A 22,680-nucleotide genomic window follows, 5' to 3' on the forward strand; every position below is an offset into this window, starting at 1 on the left:
TTAGGAACATACTCCATCTACTAAATCCAGCAGCACCTTCAGCACTTTGTTTTTGTGTGTTTTTCTGTTCAGTCTATATGCAGACATAGAGTACATGCTTGCATGTATAGCCCGACATGTCCACGACCTTAACATAAAGTATGCATAAATCCTCGGTGTGTGTCTTGGCCCTCACACAGACGTGTGAGTGTGTGCTTTTATCTATGGTGTCCATCTATCCACATCATTCATTAAGAGCTCTCCCAGGGCTAGTGCGGCTACATAAACACAGAGGTTGAGGCCACGGCTGCTCTTTCACCTCACTGCGGAGAACTTCAAAGTCACTTCTCCTTACACAGCAGATGAATGCTCCCTGTCTGCCTGGCTGATATATGGGCCCCAGTTGCTGTCTTCTTACTGTAGTATGGCTGCGACTGAGGCCCCATCATGGAGCCAGAGCTGAGCCATTTGTTAGTCTTAGCTGTATCTCTAAGACCTGGCTTTAATTCTGAAGGGAGGACATTAATCCTTTTAATACAACACTTTGTAGAATCGTTTTCCTGTGTTGCTAATGCTGTCTATTATTAACCCCATTAAAAGTGTAATACAATTTAAGTAGAGTGCTAAAAGTGGATCATTTGTTGCTCTGTTCTGTTAGAATTAATTCTCAATTTATGATCTAAATGATTAAACTATATGAGTAACAGTACTAAATGAGATCCTTAAATGGCCAGACATACATTTACACATGAATACAAACATTTATGAGCACACATTCACGCAGCCATGTCCAAGTGTACAGACACACACACGCAAAGCTGCTGCTGTATTGCATTTGCTCTCCTAAATCCTGTAAATGTCCCCAGTTTGATCCCTTGCTCCATTCTGTCATGAGGGAACAGAAATATCCATCTCCAATCAGGCCTTAATGAATAGCCTGATGAGTGTCGGGTAGAACTGAATTACCAGATAGATTTGAAGAGCGTGAGTGTGTGTGTGTGCACTGTATGTGTGTGGAGGATGGGTGGGGGGTAGTTAGAGGGTCAGTAGAACAGGATACATGTAGAAATTAATTCTCTCCAAGTTCAAAAAAGAAATTGGCTAATTCTGTCATATGAGCCTCATGGAATCGCCTTTCCTATCTATCTGGTATGACTTTTCATTTATTAGGGTCAAACTACAGAGGGTTACACAAGGGATAGAAAAGAGGGGTTGTGGGAGCAAGTCGGAATGATGAAGGGAGAGATTTGGAAATTGGAAAGAATGGGAGAGAAAGAAGGAAAGAGTAGAAAAATGATAAAGAGATGGAAAAGATGGAGCGAAAAGAGAGCAAGAGAGTCAGTGGTATGAGAGACAGCTTGCCTGGGCAGGAGCATATTGAGGGCAGCAGGTGGAAGAGTGGCACAGTTAATTAAAACGCCTGTCTTAATGTCTCAGCCCGTCACTCCAGGGGGAGAGAGAGACACACAGAGAGAGAGAGAAAGAGAGAGAGTTGCCAGGCTTGAGCTGGGATGCACCCAACCAGCCATCTAGACAGCAAACCAACCATCCAGCCAACCCACCAGGCCAAATGTCAGACAAGCCCTGACATTATGCCCTTCACCCCCCCTTCAATCTGTGCAACACACACATACAGTACACAGACACACACACACACACTCACACATGTGCACAAACATAAACACAATGTCCACACCCCACCCGCTATTTTCTTATCCACGTACCCATACGCTTATCCAAACGGCTACCCTCTCTAATCTGATTCAGACCTCCTAAAAAAAAAAAAAAAGCCCCTTCTCTAAAAAAAGAACAAAAACACACTTCTGATGTTACTGTTTTGCTCAGCAGCATCTGTAGCATGCCTCTAGACTTCCAGCCTTGCAGCGTAATCTGTCTGCTTTTAATAATTCATAGAAAGCACAGCCTGTGCACTATGTACTGAATGCTGAGGGTAATGGGGATGTTGTGATATTTCTATCATGGCCTGTCTGGAGCAGCGAGCGAATCAAACCAGTAAAGATCTGATAAGCAGTCTGTTCAGTGTCATAACAGCATTGGCTGTCATCACTGCCTTAGGTGGACCTTAACAAATCCATTCCGCTCTGTATGCTACAATCTAGCAAGTGGTGATATGTAAAGGAGATTCTCCGCTACATTGTCAAAAAGTTTCAAGTCTCACCAAATCATTGATTGATGGTGTTGGACAAAGCACACGTGAGCCCGCTCCATGGCAACTATCTCAAGGTAATTTTTGACAATCCTAAGAACACCACTCTTCTGTACTATACTCAGTTCATAGTGTGAACAAAGTCATGTCATTAGACATGAAGAAAAAAAAAATGTTAAAAAAAGAAGGGGTACAAAAGAAGACTGTGAGCCTCCATTCATGTGTGAGGCGGGTCTACAGTTGTACAGCGTGTTGTTTGACTAATGTTTTATCAGGCTTTGCTGTATCACAGCGGATTGCTTTGTCAATAACCAGCCCGGTGCCTCAGTGAGCAAGAATCTGAGATTGTCAGACTGAGTGACAGGCTGGAGATGGCAGATAATTCAAAGAAATTGGAAGTGTGAAATCTTTAAGGGCCACTTCTTAACACAGCAAATGCCAGGGTATCTTTCCATCAGCTGCTGCTCTCACAAGCCACCACATTGTTAATGGTGGCCTGTCTGTCCATCAAGACCGCTTCAGGAGGGATTTAGACCTGTTTGGCGCCTTATCTCTCTGACTGCCTCCCACTAACCTGACCACTGCACAAGCCTTGACTGCTGTGAGTGTGTGTGTGTGTGTGTGTGTGTTCCATATGGTCAATGATGGTCATGAATCTACCTCCGATATATATTTTTTCTTTTCATTCGCTTATTTATAGATATTGAGTTATTTAATTATCTGTCTGACAGCGTATTGGTATATCTATTCACTGTTACACAATCAGGAGCCAAATGTAATGGTGCTTGTAGCACTTGTTAAATTAGCTGTCAACACTACTGATTGACCTCATATTGTAGCAGCGAAACCTCCTTTTCCTTGTGAGTGTATGTCTTATGTCAGATTTAGTCTTTCTGAATGGATGCAGGGAAGCCAGTGTCAGCTTTCAGGTTTGTGCAAAAACATTGCTGTGATGAAGAACCTTCAAGTGTCAGTCAATGAAAGGGGATAAATGTTTCCATATGAGTCACATCTTAACATGAGCAAAAATTTTTAAAGTTCTGCGCCTCATTGAATATTAATAGATTCAGATATAAAACATTTGAGGCAATTTGTTAACAGCGTTTATTACTACATTTAATATTACAGTTTTATTACCTTTATCTCAGTAGCAGTTAACATTAAAACATTATTAATTCATATTAATGTGCATGTCCACAGTGCAAAATGTGCTCTGGTTCACTCATGTCCACTCAAACATGCCAAATAAAGATTTTCCCAAAAGTGTGAAAGGAAGCAATGGAATCAATGTCTTCTATGAATATACATTTCATTAATAAGTTGAGATCTGGGGCATTTGAACACCCAAAATTAACCTAAAAGTAATTTGAAATATAACTTAATTATTAGTTTGATAATGAGGTTTATGATTAAGAAGTTAATAAAAGAAACAAAAAAGTCCTTTTGTGCTAGAAAATAAAACTGAGAATTCACAAAGGATTACAAAAAAAAAAAGGTGTGTGTGTGCATGTTCATGATCACCAGAGCTGCCACTGCTCCACATTATGATTTTGAATAGTGACGTCCTGACCTAGCTCTCCTTTCTCTTTTTCCTTCATTCACTCATCAACTCTGTACACTGACACACACTCTCACAGTCACTCAGGGAGCACAGTTAAGGGTAAGAAGTATAGAAGAAAGGCAGAAGAGGACAGAGCGAAAGAAGAGAAGGAGAGACAACAAGGCAAAAAATAGATCCTCCACATCTGCTAATCCAAAAAGAGCTTAGACCCTGTCCTATGTTTGTGTGTACAGAGAAATAATGAGAAAAAATAGACATAGAGGGGAGGGGGGGGGCTACAGAGAAGGACCCAGAGAGAGGAAAAGAAATAAACAAAGAGGAAAAGAAAGAAATATGTCCCCTATTTTTCCCTTGTAATGGTCTCAATTCCCTGCCAGAGCTCCCTGTCACAGGGAGGTAGTTCCCAGGCCGACATATCTCAAGCTGTTCAAACATCCATTAGGATGTTTTGTTTCTTACTCACTACAAATACAGCAAGACAAGACAGAAACGGGCAGATGATGAGAGGGAAATTGAGGAAGAAAGAAAAGAGACAGAAAGACGAGAAGAAGAGAGAGGAGGAAGAGGGGAGCAAGTTGATGGGAACAGCAGAGAGAGGAGAAGAGGAAATTTATCAAGAAACTCGTGTGATATTTAATGATCCTTGTATGTGGAGAGGGAAGACCACACCAGCTCGTTCTCCTCCGCCAAATACCGATCCCCTAACTTAATTTCCTGCTCAATTGCTGTTCTATAGTGCATAGTACAGTGATACAGGCTGGTAATATAGAAAACAGATTGCCTGTGCGGCGGAGTGGATAAGGCTGAGGCTTGTGCTGCTGGAGACCTGCAGTCTCCAGGGGGGTCTTGTCGGTGGGCTTCACAAAACCAACAAAGCCCATCTTTCCCTGCGACTGGCAGCAGCTGGCAGGTAGATCTTCAAGCACTGGAGGTGGGGAAGTGGATCTGTGGGTGTGGTGTGTGTGTAAGCGTGTGTTTCTCTGCAGTGTGTGTATGTGGTGCAGATAGTCTTGCCATTCTTTGTAGTTAGAGTTCCATGGTCTTCCATCTTGTGTTTGCTCATGTGCTATGACTCCAGTCGACTCAAAAATGTAGGCCTGCACGGGCAGCAACCGTCAATCAGTGCACAGAACAGTGTGCAACTACAGCTCCAGTGTTTTCCCAGACACACACACACACACCCACACATGCACACTTTCCATCAGGAATACATACATACATACTGTACACCTGCCTGTGACTGTCTGAAATAATTCAACAAGTCTGATTAGAATTTCTTGCTCATTTTTTTCCTTGTAACATACGTCAGTATATGCTAACTCTTGTTTTGACATGCATTGTGGTCACGAAATTCAGTAGCATGCACAAACACACATTTTGCATATCGAGTTCAAATATAGTACAACGCTCTTTTGTCAGCTGCCAATGAGAATGACTTAGTGTTGCGAAGTAGGTTTTTCAGATTGGATGCTCTGTTAAGTAACAATCTTCAAAGTATTAGTATAGGAAAACTTTAACTTTTTTATTATTATTTATTTTTACTTCACCACGTTGGTAATTGATATCACACAGTGATCTAATTTAGTGGTGTTATTACTTTTGCTCTTGTAAGCAAATGTTTCTTTGGAAAAATGCTCTAAATTTCCGCACTTCCTCTAGCACATCATTTATTTTAACAGCACAGCAAAGGAAAAAACAAAACAGGAAAAACACTATGTGCAGACAACCACATCTTTCGATTCAGATTTCAACATCATAGCCATTATTATTACCAAAGATGACCCTAAAATAACTTGGATTGCCATTCACAACAAAGATATTATTTCATGCCCTTTTCTATAAAATTTGTTAAAAGCATATTATGCCAGTATGGTGAACCACTGTCATCAATTAAACCAAACAGTATGACATTGATTAGTACTGAGTGTGACTAATTCACTTGAGTGAATGACATACTGATATTCCTTTTCTTATCAAATCTACAGTACCGGTCAAAAGTTTGGACACACCTTCCCATTCACTTGTATGAGAAAGTCTGTCCAAACTTTTGACTGGTACTGTACATCAAGTGTTTGTCTTATACTGATGCTGTTTTGCTGCTTTGCACAAAGTAGGCCAGTATAGTGCAGTCTTATCATGTCTACCTAGAGAACTGATGTTACTTGTATCCCTGTTTTTTTCAGAGTTGTTATTTCATGCAGGAAGTGTCACTAACCTAGTTGCCACTGGGTTTGCGCTAATGTTAGCAGTGTGAACCTCCTCTGACCTCTCAAAGTGACAGGGTTTTGTTGCGTAACAACCTTGTGTAATGAACTTCCTCCCAGGAGATGTCATTAAGGACGGGAATGTTTGTCTTCCGCTCGCACCAAAATGAATATTCAGCTATTATCACTGCACAGCATTCAGATCTGATATGAGTATTGAGTTTCAGCTTGTACAGAAGAGGGACAGAAACCCATTCCAGATGGGTTTTATTTACTGTCTCTCTGATCAGCCACTGGTTTTCTTAATTTATCACGTCTGACCAGCTTTTGCAGCATGAAGACAGAAGGTCGTTCCTCTGTCTTTCTAGACATAGTTTTATCTGGCATACATCATTCAGACTCCCTCCCTAGTCTGTCTCTTACCCAGATTTACATATTTGTTTTAACTAATGTCCTGTTGTAGGCCACTAAAGATCTGTAATAACACTGCTAGGGTTTCTGCAAGGCGACCACGCCAAGAACCACAGAGACGTGGATGGGATAGAGTTGTCAGAGGGTTTTCCATCACACAGAGGGATCACATTTGAGCAAAGGTTTTTCTTGATAAATGAACCCAATTGGTCAGCTTATCAGCTGGATCAACACTGTATGCCTTGCATGGCTCGTCTACATTTCCCATGTAGGAGGCCATGTAGAGGGAGACTGCACTGTGTATGTGTGTGATATGTGAGGAAGAGAAGGAGAGACAAAGACACAGAGGCAGAGAAGGATGAAATATGTCACAATGATTATTTGAATTCCCTTGTTTATTGAAAATGACTGAATCCAGGGTTGATCCTTTACATTCCAAAAATATTCACAAGAAAAGGAAAGAAGGGAAAGGAGCGCTCTGTCCTTATGGGGGGACGGCATACACTGCCTGATGCCTTGATTACTAATTCCCCTTTGAGTATCATCATACTAATAGTAAATATAACTACAGGAAGTAATGACTTCTGCTTCAAATTATGTGGATGTTTACACTACTTGTCAGCTGAGCAATATATTTCTGATCAAAGATAAACTGTACGCAAGAAAAATAGAAGTAGCATTAGTGTAACAGTGGGAAAGAGGAAATGGTGGGTCCCGGCAGACTTGATGTACCTTGTAAAGCAACCACCCCCCCTTTCCCTCCCCCTGCACTGAAGGAGTCACTGCCAAGATGGCTGCTTGAGCTCCAGGCCTGCAGGGCTTGACCCTGCACATGTTGCCAGACATCATTTCTCTAAATCCAACCTCAAAATGAATCTTCAGACCCTGGCATAATTCCTCATCCTCTCCTCCTGTCCTCCTCCAAACATCTCTCTCTGTCTCACTGTTTCACTTCTCTTTTATTTTCCCAGTGCGGGCCGTGGGGAGGATGGTGAGGGGTGCCTCATCTTTCAAATTCCTGTGAGTTTAAGATGGTAAGAGTTGTTTTGGAGGATGAGTGTTTCATGGAGCTGTGTGTCGAGGGCTCCTCCCTACAGGTTTATCGTGTTGGCACCCATGGATGATTTTTGGGGTTGTCGTGGGTTGTCCTCCCCTGAGTCTGGACCTCTCCAACACAGTGGTATGAATCCTTGGCAATCACTGCTCAAATAGAGCTATTAACATAGAACGTCAAGTTTAATTACAGGGCGTATAGTGAGTTTTTTTTATGTACTGCTGACCTCATACTGAACTATGCTATAAATGAAGCAACACATGATCACATCATCTTTTATTTAATGGAAAGGTATGACGAAATTTGGGCTAACAGAAACAGTAAGCTGCACTGTATGAAATGAAAAGTAATAGATTATTTTTCAAGAGGATTGGCATATCTAAAAAACGTAAAGCCATGTTTTATTTAGCTGAAGCAGTTTATTGTTAGCATATCTTAAAGCCAAATGTGGGATCAGCTGTGTCCAACTTTAATTGCTTGTGTTGAATATATAGCTTATGAGTTTAGAAAGTCATTTCAGTTGACAAGTCTCCATAATAACCACTGATTTATTGTCTTAGAAAAGTGGAATAATAGGTTTTCCGTGTTAGGCCAATCAGTGAGAGATTTTATTGGATTTTTCCACTCCTCTAATAACTTTGCATTATTTTGGTTTCACAGCACAGTACTGTATATACAGTACTTCTAAGTTGTTCTCGTGGTCTTCATTTTCCATCGTTCATAAGGCAAACAAAAAATATTTTCCATTCCTGCTACTCACATTATACTGCCAGATCCCTGGGCCGGGGCAGGCCAGGCCAGTGTTAACTACAGTAGCTTGGACATATGAATGTTAGACTGAGTTCTTCTCTTTCCTTATGGTAGAAATAATCTGTTGTTCTCTTTCTTTTTCCTTTAAAAACTATTTTTTCCTTTTCTATTTTCCCTAGTCATGTTGTGTACTCACGAGGAGAGGTTTAAAATTAAAGGCTGAACTATAACCACAAGAGGTTATGCTTATTCTTTATTTTTTCTTTTCTCCAAGTTTTCCCCCCCTTCTTTCTTCACCACTGAGTCGAACCACCCACTAAGTCTAAGGTCACTAGCTAGCCAAGGCGAAGGCTGTTCAGCAGGGCTGCAGCAAACTTGGCAAAGTCGTTGTAAGACTCCCTGCTGCTCCATGGGACATACCAGCTCCTTTGCCAAGTCAAATAACACATTTAGTGAATTGAAAGTAAGATTTAAGTGGGGCAGTACAATGCAGCCAACCCTCTCATCTCTGAGCCGGTCCTTCTCTTTGTGTGCTAGAGTGTGAAAACTGCTCTTGTTCTCAGGGACTTAATGTTTTTTTCCTTGCTGATTATTTGGAAACAGGTCAGTCTGGTGTGGAGGCTAAAACTCCACCCACCAGGTTTTTATTGAACTCATTGCTTCATCAAAATTATTTCTACTCACCTCTGTCTGTTTCTCTACCTCTCCTCCACTTTTTTATTTTTCACCAGGCATTCTTTTCTCCTCCCTGTGTGTATAAGAACATTTTTCAAAGAATTCAGTAGCCAAGTTCAGGCCCTTGTAATGATTGGCTTTGATTCAAAACCGTGTTTACTTATATTTGCCCCCTCTCTTCTTTTTTATCCTTCTTTTCAAAGTATAATTTTACTGAGAATGACACTTTTCACCTCCTGTTTTTTGTTTATTTAACATGCAAATATAAACCTCGTTTTTTATTTGTACTATTTTTCTCTTATTCACTAGCAGTGGTGTTAAAACAAAATGATGAAAAATCTTTCTACTGGCATATGTGAATTCTATGTTGGACTGATGTATCACATAACTACATAATTGAAATATATAACTATATAACTCCAAGACTATACTCGTAACTACACTCTTTTGTAAAGATGACACTATAAATGTGCACAACAGGGTTGTATTGAATTTAATCTTTTGGTAATGAGTAGAATAATGTCTCCTCAACAGATGGAGTCTCCATTCAAAGGTTTTAGGTATTCATTTTATTCATAGATTTGGATGGTTGTTCGGTTTTTGAAGATACACAAACAGAAGTGTGAAAATTTGAAATTCACTCACCAAGGAATTTACCTCTCTTCTATTAGGGGTGTTGGAAAAAATTGATTTCTTAGATGCATCTTGAAGCAGATGTGGACAATTCTGCATACAAATGTCAAAAATCAATTTTCTAAATGTTAGTTAATAAAGTGATGTTGACGGAATGAAAAAAGGGGAACTCAACTTCGAGGGCAGTACAGCACCCCGGACAGTCTACAGTGTGCATACGCTAGAGGTATCTTGTAATTCATCTTCACAAAGGGCAGCGGTTGCAAGGCATTTTGATTTAATGTCTAAATAATTACCATTGTGAGACGAACGTGAAGTATATTGTAAACTTTCTACGCTGTCACGGAGCAGCAAACTCCTGCAGTAACAAACAAGACCAGCTGACCAACACACACTGCAGCATTAAACGACTTAAACCAACTCTGAGGTGAAGAAAATAACTTGGTGCTCAGTCTGTTTTACCTCAGAAACCCAGCGTCTTGGAAAACGATGGCTTTCCCCGGAGCTAACGGTGCAGCAGAGATGCTGCTCTCCACTGCTGGAGACATGATGTTAATACTAACACAGCAGAGCACTCCGCCTCCCCCTCAGTTTGTTATTCTCATACAGGCAGTAGACTGTAAGATGCTTTCAAATTAATGAATTCATTAATTAATGCATTTAACTTTTTAAAATAAAAAGGCTGCGGACCAATTATCTTAATTGCCAGTAATGTTTCATATTGTATTTCAGCGGAATAAGGACACCAGTGAATGGTTTGGCACACATTATACTGGAGGCTGGAGCAAGAAACTGAAAAAAGCCCCCCCCCCTTTTCTATTCATTCAATCGAGAACCGGTTTTGAATCGATTTGGAATCTAATCGGACATCAAAGAATCAGAATCAAATCAAATCGTGAGATTCCCAAAGATTCCCACCTCTGTCTTCTATACTTCTCTTCTCTCTCCCTGACATGTATGATGCTTATGAAAAGCAAGACTAGTTGACACACTAGTTGTCTTCAGGCAAAATTATATAAAGATCCTAAAAAGATCAAGATGAGTTTAATGTTAGTCCATGACTGACACAAGCACAATATTCACTACTTAAAGTGATACATTTCTGCAAACCAGGGATTCTGAGCAAACAGCATTGTAGGTTGAACACTTAATGTAAAGTATTAAAAGATACTGTGATCTTAAATGTACCAAACGCTGTTTCATTAGCAAGCCCCTAAAGTCATTTCTCTACTACCCTGACTGTATACTGAAGTGTCAAGTAACTCTGTTGTCTAGTGCTATTTACAGAATTTGTTCAGACAACAAAAGACAACAAAATAAAGAGTGAAAATTGACCTACAGCTGAATTTAATGTATCATTAAACTAGATTTTTATATTTCTTAGTTTTAAATTCTCATCTTTGAAAAAAATGAATTATTATGCACATAAGGTGAAAGTAAATTAATGTGTCTGAATTACAGGGCCTACACTATTTTGGCTGTTCACAGATATATTCTATACATGCGTAGTATGCTAATATAATACAATTGTACATAATGCATAAAATGCACTTGAGGTAATTTAGGAACAGTGTAGCTTCAGTGTTGTGCTTTTGCAACTTGTGAGTTGGCAGTGCAACACATCACAGATGACCAGACGGTGGTGCACAGAATGTATTAACTTCACCGTAAGTTGCTAACTTTGTTGTAAAAAAAATAATAAACAAGTGCTGTAAAACTTCCCTTTTTTGAGCATTATCCTCATAATACAACTGTTATTGCAGTCGTGGTTATCACACACGCTAGATACCTTGGCAACTTAGTGGCCACATCAGCACAGTCAGTGGAAGAGTGGAAGCATATTTTCTCATTCACTCTGCAGCTTAGCAGCAGATGGTGTATCACGTCTGAGGGCCCTATTCTCTTGCTGGCGCAAAGCCAGTGAAAGGACAAGCGCAATTTCTTTGCAGCTTTCCTCGGGCACTAGGCTATTATTTGCGTCTGCGCCTGTTTAGTAATTTCCTGGCTCCAAATGAACATGTTTGCACCGAGGTGGGAGAACAGGCGCAGCTGAGACTGTTTATGCTGATTGGCTGGTGTACTGTAATTTCGGTGCTATTTTTGGCACAAAATTGCGTTTGCGTTAAAACCTATACATACGCAAGACAATTTTTGTGGCTTTAGTTGGCAGAGGTGTACGCATGAAGACGTCCCCGAAATCACAAAACACTTTTCGTGCTACAGGATTTCCAGCATCTCTGGCACCAATATACTGCTCCCTGGTCATTCTGCCACTGATTGCATATTTGGGGTGTTGTGTATTTGTATTTTATTTTGACTTCAGGTGCTTCACAGAGGTGAACTTATTTTCTCTCAGACCTCAGCCTCTTTACCTGGTTTCACCTGTTGCTGCTTTTAAAGGGGATGAGAGCGGTTCATGTGATTGGTCATTACTCAAGCTCACCCCAACTCCTTTTTTTATAGCACACATAGCATATTTTTTTCAGGAATTTAGTTTTTGTGGCAGGTTCCAAGTTGGGTCAGTGGTTAACCTCACAGTTTGTGTGGGTTTTCTTTAGAGATGCACCGATTGCAATTTTCTTGGCCGATTCCAATTTTTAAAAGTTTGACCTGCCAATTCCGATTTTCGGCTGATTCCAATTTTCTTCCTTTATAAGAATTTAATAAGAAAGAAAGATTATCTTTCTTTCTTAATATATTTTCTGTCTTTCTAAGAGAACATTTTTGTAACTTTTCTTGAATGGGAAATTGGAATTTAATTGTATATTCATATAAAACATTAACTATTTAAATAACTTGCACTTTTCTCCAAAACCAAATAAAACAAGAAGAACTTCCACACCAACGACAGATTGTATGTGTGGCTGCACTGTCTGTGCCGCTGTGTGCGTGACTAAAAACTGGTGGACACAACAACTTATGGAGATATTTGGAGATGTTTGATCAATGGAGCAGTTAGAAATATTGCAGGGAGGAATAGTACAAGCAGAAAACGGCCACAGTGATGATGATGTTTGATGAAGAGCTGCAGAGGGCAGTCTGAAGCCAGTGCTTTTTGCTCACAGGGATTATTTCTACATACGTTTACCTTATTATTTTTATTTATTATTATTATGTTTAATATAAACATCCAACATTGTAACATTATACATATGAAATAGTATGAAAATAAGGAAAAGCATAATAGGTCCCCTTTAAGATGAGTTAGTTTGATGAAATTTACAATAGAATAGAGGATATGATACTAGGACCTGTTCACATTGTCATTGTTATGCCCCATACTGTTCAACTCTAACTGCATTTTGCACTTATGGAAGGATAGTCAGGGTAAAGATGGATGATGATGATGATGAATAGAATCCACTGCAACAGAAACTGTATTCTATGTGGCCTGTGAGGCATGTTTCTCAAAAACAGTTATGATTTGATTACACCCTGCTTACTGTGGGTGGACAAGACTAGTTTGTAAACACGCCATTTATCTGTCATCATTCATTATGCAATTGCATTGATCACATCTGTTGTATCTATCAAAGTCATTTAACTATAGCGGATTCCTCTGTAAGACAGAGTCTTTGTGACTGAGTCCCATCATGCCCACTAGCCAATCAACATCTTAGTGTGCAACACTTTTGTGGTGATGTCAGTTCAAAAAACAATCAGCCTCAACAAGGGCTATGAGTATAAAATTCTTGCTGTTGCGGAGTGTTGTATGTACGCTGTCACTGTATTGTAATAGTATAGGAACTACTACCCAGTGTGGTCAGGCATAGCAAATTGGGGCCATAGGCCAAAATACTGTTGTAACACATTAGCTGCTGCCCCAAAGAGGTCATTCTCAGCTGTGTTGGCTGGATGTGTTTGAGAGGTGAGGTGCTTTGTGTGTGGTTGCACCTCACTGCATGAATCTGTAGGGGCTTAACAGTAGGATAGAAACCAGTGACAGTTCTTGACCTCCCTTGGATGTACATCCAGTACAACCATGGCTCATGGTTCACTTGCTGGTCTGTGCTACACTGGGAGGAAAAAACAGTTGTAGGCATGTTCTGAGATGGAGAGTAGATGAAACATAAACCAGAAAGCATCAAAATTGTCCAACATCCAAAGAATTATGATTATTCCAAATGCCATTTTTGCGTGTTTGGTCCTGTTCAGCGTACCTCCATGGGATGGGGCAGTTGGATTACACCAAATACAGCTGTAAACATAATGGTTTAGAGTACTTGTAGTAGAAAAAAGTCCACTTTTATATACTTTCTCTCAAGGATAATTGCTAGCATTTTATATTCAGTGTAGAGTTTTCTTCTGATTTTAAGTGCTGAATTTAAATGTATTAAGTGTATCCGCCTTCCCTCAACCTGCAACGTCAATATCTGCTTCAGGCAGTGGTTTTCATACATTTCCTAAAATTATGTTTTACAACAGCAAGGTTTTCACAGTACAGTACCATGGTATACATCTAGTTTCTGAAAACGGGGAATGTCTATGATAGTGATTGTGTCCTTTTAAATAGAGGGAAATACCCATTGTGTCTGTAGTGTATCACAATGTAACATTGCTATGTGTGGTTGTGCTACAACTCTCAAACTAATGTATGACAGTAAGTCCGGTAATGAGTTTGTGCTCTTTGAGTTTGAGGAGCTGAAAATATGATACAACATATTTTCCTTAAACTTTACTGGAGCTGCAATTTTATTTAGCTGCAATTTTTGCAATGGCATAGACACAGAGAGGTGGGAAATTAGTACTCTTCGGGGTGCAAAGAAAGTTGAAAGGTTAGAATAGAAGAAGAAATAAATGAAGGATAGAGAGAGAAAGGGAGAGTGTCAGGATGGAAAGGGTTTGTGGAGAGGAGGTAAAGGATTGAGGGATCGGAAGGGCAGGCAGAATCAGCAGGTAGTACTCAGAGTCCAGCTGGTCCCCGGCTCCCAGGGTCTACTTAAAGGACCTTGTTCTCTGTTGCTCCCTCAGATACACACACACACACACACGGTAACACACTCCACCATTGCTCATTGTCTGGCTCCAATCTCTCTTTAGCCTCACTTTCCACATCATCTCCACCCACCTTCCCCTTCTTTACTTTTGCTGTATCTGTCATTTTCACCCCCTCTCCATTTTTGATTTAGTGGCTGATAATGATGAATTTCCCTCAGCTGTACAGGAGCTGGGAGTAAAAGTTTGCTCAGCAAAGTTTTGAAAGTAAAGTGAAGAGAGTGCTGCTTATGATATTATTGCAAGTTCAACATGATACTCCATAAGACAAAGCCATTTTCCCTCATTTAACATCTTGGCAAAATAAGCTTTTTAAGAAAACCTACTGTTGTATTTTTTCATTTCTTTGGTCATTTTTTAATCACTTTGCAATTTTAGAGCCATAGGCCATTGTGTGTTCTCTGGCTTTGCGGTTATGATTTTAGCAGAGTTTATTTTAATTGAAAGGTAACTGTCTGATGTCCCTAGGTCAGCAGAAGGTAAACATAATAGAAGCTTGGAGTCACGTTAAAGGGATATAAAATTCAGTGATGTTGTTTAATGCCTTTATTCAGATGGTTGTGATCTGGAAATTCTCAACCATTTATTAAAAATTTATCTAAAAATGTGCACAGTCCCCATGTATTACACAAGAGGCATGTTTAGCTACAGTATGGTTCATCACACATTTAAACATTGGTCATGTAGATACCTGCTCATCATTGTATGAGCACAACCTGGATCGGTAACAGCTTTTAGTCAGCCAACTCAATGTGATTACAGAGTATGTACAGTTAATAGTTAGCATCTAGACTTTAACCTCATCACTCAATAAAAGCTTAAACTTCATTCAGAACAGTGGATATTTAGAAATAATAATGATAATAGCCTGATTTGAGCTTTTATTTGGAATGTACTGTATGTGTAGACCAGGGATGATTTGCAATAAGACCATTCCACCACTACAGTAAGTACCTCAGACCACGATGAGAATATAATATCTACTGTACTCACTCTATGTGTGGGCCACGCAACATCCACCAAATGGCCGTTCTCCTTCTAAGAACCTCAAACCATTGAGGAGAATAAACTAGGGCTGCAATTATTGATTATTTTCAATTTCAATTAATCGATGATTATTTTCTTGGTTCTTTGTTTTGTCTATAAAACTTTAGAAAATAAGGAGAATAACCATTGTAATTTCCCAGAGTCAAAGGTTACATCTCTAAATGTCTTATATGTCCAAACAGTCCAAAACCCAAAGATATTCAGTTTATTTTCATGTATGACAAGCATTAAATTATCACATTCAGAAGCAAAAAGTAGCCAATTTTTTTGCCATATTTGCTTAAAAAAAAAAAAAAAAAAAACGACAAATCATTGCAGCTCTAGAATAAACACTTTTATACAACTTGCTCATGAGCATTAGAGCAGACAAAATCTGGTTCTTATGATTTTTTTTTAATTAGATAAATCACATCAAGGTATCTTTGTGATCTCTGTGGTCAAAAGAAATGGAATTTGTGGTTCAGAGGGCTAGTGGTGGCTGCCAACTTCAATGAAGTTGTAGCAATCATAGATTTACTGTGGTAATTCTGTCATAGTATTTGAATGTTTAATATTACTTTATATTCACTCGTCACTACAAAAGCTGAGCAGTTACACACCCACATTGAACACATGTTGAGCCATTTATACAAGTGACAAACAAGGGATTAGACTGATACTATTACACTTCCAGCTTTCTCTGTTTCATGTCATCAAGAATGTACAGTATAATAATATATCAAAATAGGTACCTGTAAACCATACCCGCTAATTAATTTTGCTCACATCATTCCCAACATCAATAAAGTGTTTTCTCTCTCACATGCCATATGCTCTCTGCTTCATTTAACTGCCTACATCATTGAGCCCTATAGTGAAGATGCAAAACACCTATCATATAAATACAAGCTACAACAGGGTAGAGATTTGAAACACCTGGTTAATTGGCCTAAAGCTCGTACGTACAGTGATTCAATTCCAAAGCCTCTATTGGTCCTCCTCTCGCTTTTCTCCTCTCTCTTCCTCTTAACCTCTCTCTCTCTAGGATTATGTGCAGGTTACAGAGCTAGCACAGTGTGGATTAGCAGGGTCGTTCCTCCATGCTTGGTGCCTCTCCTAATGTGATTATGCATCATCAGGCTTGTTTACTGTTAGCTGGTTCATTGTTGAGACCTGACAAAAGTTCAGCCCCCTTCAGCCCACTTACTGGTGCCTACGCCCACACAGTCATACAGTGCTTAAGCTGTCAACCTCCCTGCTCATCCTCTGACAAACAAACAAACAAACTACACTTAATATCCACATCAACAAACTGTAGCAAAAACCCCCAAATTTCTCAGTGCTGCTTTTCTTTGAAAGGCAGCACATGTTTTTCTCTTACAATACTGAAATCCCATGTATTGGTAGTTGTGTGAAATACATAATAATGAAGTAATGATCTGAACTGGAACTGTTACAAAAGGTGCTATTTTTCATCAGAGGGATGCCATTAGACAGTGCGCTAGAGATCAGGTGTCTGTATGTCTTCCCTTCAGCTAGAGTCCACTATAACCATCTTTAAGCATCAAGCACCGCCTTTCATTAGCCTAATGAAGCCATCAAGACAGCCTGTTTGTACAGAGCATGGCCTAGCTCTGCCAGACTTCCCAGCTATGCACTCCATCAGTGGTGAATGAGCCTCTGTGTGGCCTGAGGGGGGTGTGACTTAGACTTGGTGTGTCATTAGCCATTGATGTTATTGGCTCATTATCTCCCAATTAGGCTGCTATCAGAGCTAGCTGGCGTTTTCATTACAACGTAGACCTCCATGATCTAACAAAGACCAATGCTGCTGATTAAAGATGGTTTCAGCAATAACATGTAGTGCGAGGTCTTTGAACTCTCGGTGATATAGTTAGAGCGGAGGTGATAGAACACAATGAAGCTGATTAGAGAGGGCATGTCTCTTATTGTGCCACTTACTGAGGTTAAGGCAGAGTAATACTGATTAATGTGTTCTTGGTAGCACGTTTTGTTAATAATGTACAGTCAATTATGAAACAGAATAATAGAGGATGGTAACAATCAAGCTTTCAAAAATACAATGGACATCAAATTTGATTTTATCTTAAGACTATTTAAGTGTAAGCACCCAGTGGCTCTTCATCGACATTCATGGATGCGTGCACACAGTGTACGACCACTGAAGGACGAGTAAAATCTGTGTGAAAATGTGTGTGTGTGCGTGTGCGCGCTAAAGGACTAATCAGCTCTGTTAATCACTCAGGGTGGGTCAGCCTGTAAGGCAGGGACAGAAATCACTTCTCCTCAGGTGAATCAGAACTAGGAAATAAAGTTCTGCAAATTAGAAGCCTAGAAAAAGATGATAGTCACCATGTTTGTCCTTCACTTTGACCATGGAATCAATGCCAGCTGGGCAATACTTCTCCCTCATGTTGTATTACTTTTTTAATTAATCTACCACAGGCTCCTTAGAGTGATGAGATACATTAGAGTTGTCTGTTAAATGCAATCAATTATCTAGCTTTGTTGCAACTGAATATAAGAGATAATTGACATGTCTTTCTTACGTTATGAATGACTTCAAATGCATTTTGATTTAAATTTTGACACATTTTGAGATTCTTTAAGCCAATTAATTGAGGGAAGAAACAACATAACTGGTAGCGTGAATGTTGGTATATATGTGTGTATACTTGGTGGCCTTGCCAGAGTGGCGCATTTCTGCCTGTTTACCCGTTAGAGAGGTTAGTTCCCTGATCCGTGAGAACTCTGTAAGTGTCTGCCTGGTGATTAACTCCACATCGCAGCACAACGTCTTCCCCCTCACTGCATAAATGGGCTTTAATTGAGGGAGCTGGCTCCTTAGCAGGGAACCTCTTTCAATCTGTGTCGATTAAAACGTCATTTTACAGCCAAAAAAGAAACACGTTCCAAATCACTGCCCTTGAATTATTGTTCTGTAGCTCGAGGCTTGTATTTTAAAGTCACTGAATAATTGCAATCAGATTATTCTAATCAAGTGCTGGAACAGTAATTACAGGTTGCAGTCATTTAAGCTGCCCTGGAAGTCCCATACACACTGCTAGTGTGCATATTAAAAGTTTATGTCGTAGGAGATAAATTTAATGAAGAGGATTGTAATCTTTCAGCTACTTTTAGATATGTTTCATACGTGTATGAGGAGAACACAATCTAAATCTCAGCAATAAGAGTAGCTCTTCCAGTGACAGTTATTGTGGATATTTTTCTTACCCTGCGCCGTTCTCCTCCTGCCCCCTCAGTCCCTTCAGTCAACCAAGCCTAGGCATTAGTACCAAACAGTTCTCCCAATAGGACTAGACGCGTTTCCTCCCACTCATCTCCCCCCACTGATAACCTCATCTGTGCCCAGGTCTGCATTTCATGTCAAGGCAAACGTTAGGTGACTTAGTGCTGTGCCAAGCTGTCAGAGAGGCATGAGAATTACAATCTGGAGGTCTGTGTGACAGTGGAACCGTCTCTCTTAATCCTGTTTACGCACATCCGCATCACCCTGTTCCAAAACCAAAACCTAAGTGTGTGTGTGTGTGTGTCTTTTTTTGTCTGTCTGTGTGTGTGTGCATGCATGCGTGTGCATGTATATACGGTATGTGTGTCTGTTTTCATCGCTGTGTGAGTTTGTGTATGTCTTTGTGACAACAGTATGTCTGTGGCTCTGTGTGTGAGTCCTTCTATGTATTGTGTTGATGTGGAAGGTGGCGTACATGCTCAGAATGTATAATTCAATATGACTAATCATGGTGGTGGCTGCCAACCCAGCAGCACTGGCTGACAGACTGGGCCCAAAGCTAATTTGATAAGGTTACAATGCTCTTGAACTGAGATTCAGATTCAGCAGCAGTAGCAGCGCAGCAGCAGTAGTACAGCATCTTGCGTAGCTACCTGAGATACAGTCCCGATTGACTACTCTGGGTTGTCGTCTACACCCAGCTATTCCACACCTAATCCCTATTCAGATAGCTTGGCTGCATAGGAAACATCTCCCTCTGTCTCAGTCACTAATCGCTAAGAGCGTAAAAAAGGGGGATCTCAAAAGAGAAATGAAATTTAGCATGATAATAATCACCCACAAAACACAGTACCTGTGCCTTATGAAACACACTGGAGCTTACGGAAATCGATCACAATGGCATTGATCGCCATAACACGGAGCTTGGTGGTGTATTGCTTCGATGTAATGCGGTAAAACAGGTTGCATTTAAATCTCTTTATTGGCCGTGTATGAGTGTAATCCTCTTGCATGTCAGTAAAAAAGTATCTGTTTGATTTCAGTAGACAAACTGGTTAGAGGAGACTGCATTTGAGCTGTGCATGTTGTGAAGGTACTTTATGATAATTCACCATGTGAGATAAGAAGCGAGAAGTCAAACTTCACCTCCTACCTTTTGCAGCAGTGTGATATGTTCATCAAAGTTTATTTGTTTTGTGTTAAATTGATGTTGCTTCATGTTAGTGAATAAATCTGGAACACTTTGATAAACTGCCTTGATTATGTTGTTTTATCTGTAGTAATATGCACTATATTGGTAGATCACATCATTAATAAAATGTTGGTAATATGGTGTACAGGGATGCCAAGCAATTTTTAGTATTCAACAATTCAAAAATTAAGTTTTGTCAAGTTGGCGTGTTAACCTTAGCCAGCTGTGTTTCATTACATATTTATCTCCCTCAGTTTTTTAATGCTGTGGTGGTGTGTGACAACATTTTGTATCAGAGATTTGAGTTTGTCGCCCCACTAGGGAGAGGATAGATACAGGGCTTTAAGCAGGGCAATGTCAGTCTCCTGGGTAAATCACACCACGTTGGTCCAATTGGGTCTGAGGAGCAGCACAGCCTGTTGGGGCAGCGAGCAGGGCTACACTAGTAGTCTTGTTAAAATGTCAATCAAGTTGACCAACAGGCATTTTGGGGGTGAGAAACACATTAGTTAATGGGAGATTACTGTATTTCTTAATAGTGAAGATGATGAGGTTTTCCAAATCTGATTTATGTCACTCTCTTTGTATTCTGTGCAGGAGGTGCTGAGGGAGTGCTGTCAGGGATTGTATTGCAAAAATGAAAAGAGAGGAGGACACACCAAATTGTAGCTCTCTCAAAAGACAAAAGGGTTTTATTTTCATCTTATAAAGAAGACTGGAAGTTGCTTTCAGGAGCACTCTAGGCTTTATGGTTTTTACATGTGTTTAACAAAAATTGCACAGGTGATGATGAATTTGGGTAGAAGTTGCTAATTGCGCATGATGTTTGAAAATCCCTGTCTCTCATTAGCATTTTAAGACCAAACTTGGCATAAAATGATTAGCTTGCTTAGCTTGATTTTGACATACTCCCTTATTTTTTTAAAACACAACTCTTGCTGGAGATCAGTGTCTTTACATTAGATGTTTAATCGTTGGGAAAAGATCCTCAGGCAGAGGATTTTAACACAAATCAGTCAGCTGCTAAAGTCAAATAAAAGGAGGAAGAGATGACGGGAGAGCAAGAGGCAAGGGGTGTCAGCAAATGGTTAAGATAAAACTGGCAGGTTATTACACTTTTTTCCATTTCGAAGTCCAATATAAAATTTCTATTATAAGGACAATTAATTACCCCTGCAAAATGGCAAATGTGCATCCTTGTCAGGTGGAGTGTACTCTGATGGCCTTTCCTCAAACAGAGAATGTGAAGATTTGATCTCTTCTAATGGTTCTGCAGGAAAGGGTAATTACGGCGTGGTCAAAGCTAATTTGCTTTCTGCCAGATGAACTGTTGTATTTTATTGCAGGCTGACATTTTAAAGTAATTATGGCACTGTTGACCCCAGACAATTTCAGTTGTAGCGTGGTCTTGGGTGATCCAAGCTCTTTCCCTTTCTCTCTCTGCCTTTCTCTCTCTCGCTCTCTGAATGGAAGTCAGAGGCGTAACAAGGTAATGACACGGACGGAGAGAGCCATATGGGGCTCCTCCATCCAGCTCGCAGCTTCAAACCTTCACATCATCATTACCCACCGTGCATTTCACATTGACTTTGCATCCAGATAGAAATATATGCCACTGCCATGATGATGATGTGTGTGTGTGTGTGTGTGTGTGTGTGTGTGTGTGTGTGTGTGTGTGTGTGTGGGCATGTGTTTTCTTGCGAGTGTGTACATGTAGGTCAGTGTACATGCTTGCTTATGTGTATGTGTGTTAGGGTAATGTGTATTGTCCTTTCATCCCTGGGTTTCATTCATTGCCCATCCCATAGATCCATGTATCGATGAGGGTGTAATTATGTGCCTCAGTGATCATCTCTCTGTTTCTTTACTGCACAGGAATTAAGTAGGCAAAGGTCAGTGTGTGCTCCCTGAAAATTGCCTGCAGAAAATCATATGGCGATGAGAGCAATTATGGATTTTTCTCCCCCTCCCAGGACCCTTCTCTCCCCCTCACACTCTTTTTCTCTGTGTTTCTCCTTTTGTCGATGAACATTTGAGCAGATGTCAATCGATGTGTGCTTCTAGCAACCTCCGTATTTGTTCTGCAGCAACCCCCTAAATTATCTCTTCTGTATTCTCTAGTTATTTTGGAAATGCATGCAGACATGGGCATACACACACACACACACACACACACAGTGAAAGTGTTGTTGTTGTGAATCAGTGAGAAAGTATGCTAATGAAAACAATGGTAAAGAGATGCTTCATTACCTCAGAAGATTATGTGATGCATTTTGCTGGCAGCAGCATACAATATATACTATGTATACTCTACCCTTTCACCTATTTTTTCATATTTACAAGCACTGAAATATACACAGTTGGAAATAGTGTTTTGTTCTAACCAATTGTGTCAATATGTTGCTAATGCTGGTTAGCACCTGATGAATCTACATCCCTTGTCTTCTGAGTCATATGATATTTCAATCAGGAAGTGTAATTATGTCTCTTGTAAGCGGTTGGCTGAAAAATTGAGCACAGATGCAGCCACAAAGTCACACAGGAAATAAAGCAATAATCCCACAACATCAGAACCACTGTGACTGTACAATCCCAGGTAGCCCTGCCAAGATTTCAGCATTTTCCAGGTGATGATTTTCTGAGTGGGGGGAGGTGGGGGGGGAGGGCATAAGAGGGGTACTCTATCTCTTTCCAGCTAAATATATCTTCCCTCTTCCTTGACTAACCATACTCCTCCATTCCCTAATATCATTCTGAATCTA

General features: G+C 40.1%; 1 protein-coding gene across 8 annotated transcripts in view; it reads left to right on the plus strand.

Annotated features, from left to right (window-relative positions):
* Positions 1–22,680, plus strand: part of LOC121903502 (ultraviolet-B receptor UVR8-like) — a 333,525-nt gene that overhangs the window by 129,770 nt on the left and 181,075 nt on the right. The window lies entirely within an intron of this gene.

This window comes from Thunnus maccoyii, chromosome 9 (genome assembly GCF_910596095.1).
Source record: "Thunnus maccoyii chromosome 9, fThuMac1.1, whole genome shotgun sequence".
NCBI lineage: Eukaryota > Metazoa > Chordata > Actinopteri > Scombriformes > Scombridae > Thunnus > Thunnus maccoyii.